The sequence below is a fragment of the Cynocephalus volans genome, chromosome 11 (assembly GCF_027409185.1).
Source record: "Cynocephalus volans isolate mCynVol1 chromosome 11, mCynVol1.pri, whole genome shotgun sequence".
Taxonomy (NCBI): Eukaryota; Metazoa; Chordata; class Mammalia; order Dermoptera; family Cynocephalidae; genus Cynocephalus; species Cynocephalus volans.
The window spans coordinates 103,045,606-103,052,209 of record NC_084470.1 but is presented as its reverse complement, the minus strand read 5'-3'; the positions used below and the strand labels follow the sequence as shown (position 1 = coordinate 103,052,209).

The window sequence follows — 6,604 nt, the reverse complement described above, 5'->3', positions numbered from 1 at the left end:
CCGCGGGGTCACGGTGTGGTCAGTGCTGCCGGTCAGCAGTGCTGGGGCTGGGGGCTGCGCCTCGCTGCGTCCTGTGGGGGTGTCCCAGGTCACCTGCCTGATGTCTGTCTCCTAACGTGTGGAATCCCCTCGCCGTGGTGCGGGGCGCGCCGGCCCCGGGGACCCTGAGCCGTGGGGCGGAGGCTGCGCTGACCGCCCCGCCCGCCGCTCCGCTGGTCTGCGGTTGTGGCGGGGCCCTATGGGTTTCTGGCCTGGGCGGCGGTGGCGGGACGGGCGCCTTCCCAGCCGCGCAGGAAGCGGCCCCCGTCGGAAGGTGGACCCTGGTCGCCGCCGCCGCAGCTGCCGCCTCCGCCAAGTGGCCTTCGGGCGGGCGGGGCGGAGCGGGGCCGAGCCCGGGCGGGGGAGCGCGCGCTGCTGGAGGAGCGGGGCCGGGAGCGGGACACTTTCTTGGCCGGCGCTTGGCTGAGGCGGACGCGCGGCAACAAACGGCTCAGGCACCGGGCGGCGGCGGCGTGAGCTCAGCGCCGGGCGCTCAGTCCGCCGGAGCGAGCCGCCGGGAGGATGTACGCCGAGCGCACCGAGCCCCGCGCCGCCGCCGAGCTCTGAGGGCCGCGGGCCAGAGGCGCTTCCGCCGCTCCGGAAGCTGCGCGGGCGGGCGGGCGCGGAGCTGGCGGGAGCGACCGCGGCCGGCCAGAGCCGCCGGGACGAGCCGGGCGGGCGCCGCGCGGTGGGAGGAGCGGGGCGGCGGCGGCGGCGGCGGCCCCGCGCCCGCGCCCTCGCTCCTCCCGGACCGCTCGGCCTCGGCCACCGGGGAGATTCGCGCCTCGCGGCGCCGGCACCTGCGCGGCACCCCCTCCACCGCGAGTCCCAGGCCCGCGACCGTTGGCGTTGGCCGTTGGCGGCGCGCGCAGGGTCATGTCCCGCGTCTAGAGCGCGGGGGGCGCGCGGGGTCCGGGCGGCGCCGGTGGCAGGCGCGGCGAGGGGCGTGTGGATGTGGGGCCGGCTCGGGCGGCGGCGGGCTCCAGCGGCGGGACCCTTTCGCCCCGCCCGCCTTCCCCTTCGCGCCCCCGGGCGAGGCTGAGGGCACGACCCTGATCGGCCGGAAGCCGGCGGCGGGAGGCGGCTAGGATCGGGGTCGCGGGCGCCGCCGGGGGGCGTGGCACGCGGGAGCAGGAGCGGCCCCGGGAACCGGAGCGCACCATGGAGGCGGCGGCGGGCGGTCGCGGCGGCTTCCAACCGCACCCGGGGGTGCAGAAGACGGTGGAGCAGTTCCTCCTAAGCTCCATGAGCTCGCTGGGCGGCTCGGCTGCCTTCTCGGCGCGCTGTGCCCAGGAGGCCTACAAGAAGGAGAGCGCCAAGGAGGCGGCCGCCGAGCCGCCGCCCGTGCTGCACCTGCCCGCAATCCAGCCGCCGCCGCCCGTGCTGCCCGGGCCCTTTTTCATGCCGTCCAACCGCTCCACCGAGCGCTGCGAGACCATGCTGGAGGGCGAGACCATCTCGTGCTTTGTGGTGGGCGGAGAGAAGTGCCTGTGCCTGCTGCAGATGCTCAACTCTGTGCTGCGCGACTTCTCATTGCAGATCAACTCGGTGTGCGATGAGCTGCACATGTACTGCTCGCGCTGTACGGCTGACCAGCTGGAGATCCTCAAAGTCATTGCTCTTCTCAGCGCCCTCCTGCGGGCTCATCACCAAGACGGACGCTGAGCGCCTGTGCAACGCGCTGCTCTACATTGGCGCCTACCCGCTGCCCTGCAAGAAGGAGCTGGCCGCCAGCCTGGCTCTGGGCCTGGAGCTCAGCGAGCGCAGCGTCCGCGTATACCATGAGTGCTTCGGCAAGTGCAAGGGGCTGCTGGTGCGTGCACCAGCAGCCCAAGCGCCGCCTGCATTCAGTGCCTCGACTGCCGCCTCGTGTACCCGCCGCACAAGTTCGTGGTGCACTCGCACAAGCCTTGGAGAACCGGACCTGCCACTGGGGCTTCGACTTGGCCAAGTGGCGAGCCTACCTCCTGCTGAGCCAGGACTACACGGGGAAGGAGGAGCAGGCTCGTCTGGGCCGCTGCCTGGACGACGTGAAGGAGAAGTTCGACTATGGCAACAAGTACAAGCGGAGGGTGCCCCGGGTGAGTGTTCCCAGGCCTGGGAGCTGGGCAGGCCACACCCGGTGTGGGGGGCCCTCCTGCGCCAGGGGCTCCAGTCTCCCAAGGCTGGCACCTGTGTTACTTACTGCCTTACCCCACGTCTTAGGGTTTTGTTTTGTTTTAAGGAGATTCAGGGCAGCACCAGTGTCCCCATCAACAGGGCCAGATGGCCTGGTTGGAAGGCCCTCTTGCCTGACCACCATGACAAGCCTGCGTAGGGGCTGGAGGCCTGGCCTGGTGGGTGGAAAAGCCCCTCTGAGGCCCACAGCCATTGCTTGGATAGGCCGGGAGGGTGCTTGAGAGAGAAGCCTGCCCCATACTCAGCAAATTCGATCTGGCTGGACCCACCCAGGCCTCGAGCCACAGCCCAGGCCTTCTTTGGGGTGTCCAGATGGGTTGGGGTGAAGGTTGCTCCCTCACCCCAGAAGGCTCCCAGATTGCAGACAGAGGGGTGCCTGCCCTTGGTCCCCAGGAGACAGTTTTGGCAAGGCGGTGCTGGGTTTCCCTGTTTGTGCCTTGAAGTCTTGGGACACAGACACAAAAATGAAGCCAGGTGTCCGGGCTGCAGGGCCAGGGGGCCGAGACTTGGTGACTCCAGCCCTGGGCCTGCCAGGGAGCAAGTCCCAGAGTCCCTGGGCAGAGTCGAGGGCGAGGGCCACTGGGCTCCCAGCTTGGGGCCTGATCAGCGGGCAGTGTTGGAGTTACTGGCGCCTGCGATTGGTTTTGGACTTGCCCAAATCGTTTCCTTCGCTGCCTTTCTGAAATGCAAAAGGGCGCCAAGTGGAAGGGTCCTGGCCATGGCTCTGTTGTTTGCCAGGTGGAGGATCTATGGGATCCGGCTTGGACAGCTTGTGGCCCACTAGATGCTGAAACCGGTCACTGGGGGTCCTCAGGGACTTTCTGTTGCACGCTCCCCCAAAGTATTTGTAACTTTTCTTTTACACGTCTAGGTTTATTAAATTGCACACACACAGTGCTGCATTGGCTCAGCTATTTTGGGGAGGCCTGATTAATTCAGCTATTGCATCAAACTTTTTTTTTCTAAATCTGTGAATAGATGCTCCAGCCTGGTTTTCTCTGGGCACCCCTCCAGTGGAGTGTCAGAGCTGTGGGAGGAGGGGCTGCAGAAGTGAGGGACTGTCGCCTCTGCTTGGAGGGGGCTGCATGCGTGTGTGCATCTGTGTGTGTGCAGTGGTGTTTCTGTCCTGGGCTAGGCCAGTTCCCCAGTGGCCACTGTGTGCAGACCCATGGGGGATGGGTGAGGATACTGGTGGCCATTTCTTTCAGGTGGGGAGGTGGTTGTGCGTGGACATGATGGGTGCTCCCAGTGAGCCGAGGGCCTTTCTGTTTGGGGTGCCCACACCCTCGCCAACTCCTGTGGCCAGAGGAAGCCAGTGTGCTCCCCAGGGACTGTGGTGAGGAGCCCGGGCGGACCGTGGCACTGGTCGTCGGCGAGGCCCGAGCTGCTGGGAAACGTTCATGTTACCGATCTCCAGCGTGTTGAACAGGGGATCTTGTCTGAGCAGGGTGTGTTTTGTTTTTGTCCGAGTTTGGGTCATGTGTGTGTTTGTGGTCTTTTTGTCTTCCTGGGCTTTGCAGGGGCCCGGTGGAGTGGCCAGCAGAGCCTTTTTGTCATAGCTGCTGTAGAGTGGAGCCCAGGACTGGCCTCTCCTTCCCTTGCAGCAGGCCCTGTGATTCTGGGTGAGGGGTCCTCCGGCTCAGGGTAGGCCTGGCCAGAGCTTGCGGCCCAGGTGCCCCTTGAGGGGAAGGTAGGACGTCCCCAAGCTATGGTCCTAGAGACAGACCAGGCCTCCACTTGGGTCACCTTGGCAGATGGTTTGGAGAGGCCTTTCTCTCTCAGTGCCTTCTCTAGCACGGCTTTGAAATCCAGTTTACTGATTAAAAAGACATTCCCTGAGTGGTGAGTGTGAGTGAGTGGGGTGTCGATGCCTGAGTGGCAGTCCCAGCCCTGCCCTCACAATGGTGGCGTGGACTGGGTCCCTGCACATTTGCCAGGTCCTGCGTGCTTTCCTGAGGAGGGACCAGACGGCCACTGTCCACTCCTTGTGGGGTGCTCGGGCTCCCAGCCTCGCCTCTCTTTAAGTTCTCGATGGTGCAGCGGCTGGGCTCCCCTTGCTCAGTGACCATGCCATTGGGAGTTCTGAGCTGCGTGGTCCCCTTTAAATCTCCCTCTACAGCAGTGTGCTTGTCTCTGTAAATGCCAGGGGCATCACGTGAAAAGGGGGTGGCTCTCTCAAGGTGGGTGTGGACCCATGGCTGCCCAGACCCCACTGGTCCTAGGAGGAGTGGCCTGGGAGAACCCCCCGAGCCCCACCCATAGCCCCACTGCTGATCTCCTTTGGGCCCTCCTAGTTGCCTCTTGACAGCTTAATGGGATATGTTTTGATTTCTTCACTTCTTTTGTAGCTTATTTTAATATTTTTGATCTATGGAGGATGAGGGCAGAAGGAACAAAAAACGTCCTGGAACTCTCTTTGCAGGGGACGCTGCTTCCAGCAGGCCTTTGGGCTCTGCTGAGTGGGAGTGAGCCTTCTGGTTGTTTGTGTGAGGCGAGGTGTGGGCTGGGTCTCCTGCTAGGGTGGACTCGGTGATTTTCCCAGTTTCTCTGGAACTCTGATTACCTCTGCCCACCCTGCTTTGCGGGCAGGCCTGGTTGTGGTGCAGTCGTGGTTCCTGTGGTCATCCCAGTGTGGAACTGGGTGGGAGGCAGGGCTCCAGCTTTGAGCCCTGGGGAGGCCCTGTGCAGGCAGGAGGCTGTGCCCAAGTCCTGGCATGTCAGTGGTGCTGTGACAGTGTGAGGGGTTGGCAGTCTTCCTTGGTCGTGTCTCCCTAATGTCATAGGGGGCTCAGAGGAAGTGTTCACTGATGTCCCGGCTTCCTGCTGGTGTAGCTTGGATGACCATGTGCACTACCTGGGAGTGCCGTAAGTCACCTCTTAGAGATTCCTATGGCTGTTGTCATTGGGGGCTATCTGCAGTGAGCCAGCCCAGCTCTGGAACCTGGGGTGTTGGTCTCACATCTCCACTCTGTCCCTTGCTGTGTGACCTTGAGCGAGTTGCCTAGCTTCTCTGTGTTTCAGTTTCCTCATGTGTAATCTGGGGACTAATGTTTTATTGATCTTGGGTGTTTAACGTGTTGAGTGTCAGAGGTGGGGTCTGTACGGGTCATTGCTGCTTGGAACACATGGCAAAGAGACAGGAGCCTTTACCTCTCCATCCTTCCCTTTTCTTTGGCCTGGTCAACTCTGTCCCTTTCTCTTGGGTTGTCTGATGGGTGTTGCAGGAAATTGGACTAAATCTTTTCATTGGCATAGATTGCTGTCAGTCAGAAAAGTAGACAAATGGTGGCAGTTTGAGCTGCCGCTTGGCCCGCTGCCTGGGACATGGCTTCTTGTCCCACAGAGCGTCTCGCTGGGTAGCCAAGCACTTCCTTTCAGGCTGACGACAAGGTGGCACGGTGCCTCCCTCGGCCAGAGCAGTCTCCACCGCTTCTGTGTTTGACAAACAGGCTCCTAACTACTGTGTGTGGTTTTGAATGTCCTCGTGAGTGAAGAATATCTGTTGTTACATTATTTCACCTCTGTCTCCAGACGCCTGAGGTCTTCGAGGGGTCTTTGTTTGAATTGCTCGTATGTGTGACCAATGTCAGTCCGTGGTGCATGGACCCGTGCGCGGCAGGCATGGCGGTGTGGATTGTCTGAGTTCCTGACAATTGGTAACTTTTTCTGGCTAGCCTCAGTGAGCATTGAGTCTTGAAGAGAGCATTGAATGACTGAATCTTTTAGGTACAGAGGCCAGGAAAGGGTTCTGGACGCAGGAGCCCACTCTGAGTAAGTTGTACTTTGCTCTTTTAAGCTGAAATTCCTACAGGAAGCGGTGGTACTGGGAACTGGGAATGCTGGAAATGGCCTGCTTATTCCAGGACCCCTCTTTGGTGCAGTGGCGGACATCCTCAGGTCTGGGGGGTGCTTCAGAGGGTGGGCTGTCCCTTTGCCTCTGGCCTCCTTTTGGAGAAGTGTATTTACTGTGAGGGTGTTTTGCTGCAGGTTTTCGTGGGGTGCAGCGCTGATTTCCCAGCTTCCGATGCTTGGCTCAGACGGCAGGCTGTCTTCTCGGCGATGCTCTGCAGTCTGGCTCCTGAACGAGCCCCCGCCCGTGCACAAGGATGGGGTCCGCGGGTCTGGTCTGATCACCAGGGCAAGGGCTGCAGCACGAAGGCTGGTAGGGTCTTTCCAGACGGGGGAAACGGCAGCCTGAGAGCCAGCTCTGGCTTCTTCCTGTGGCCAGAGCCAGTCCTGCAGTGAGGGGAGCTGGGGGCCCTGCCTGTCCCGCCTGTGCCCTTCGCTGGCCTCTGCTGGGTGCAGAGCCTCACACAGCTCGTTCTCTGGGCACGGTCCATTGCCCCATCCATCTGACTGTCTGTCCTGCTGGTTTCCAGGATCCCCT

General features: G+C 62.3%; 1 pseudogene; it reads left to right on the top strand.

Moving 5' to 3' along the window:
• The first annotated feature begins 1,200 nt into the window (after nt 1-1,200).
• Nucleotides 1,201-4,957, top strand: LOC134390190 (ski oncogene-like; annotated as a pseudogene).
• Nucleotides 4,958-6,604: the final 1,647 nt, after the last annotated feature.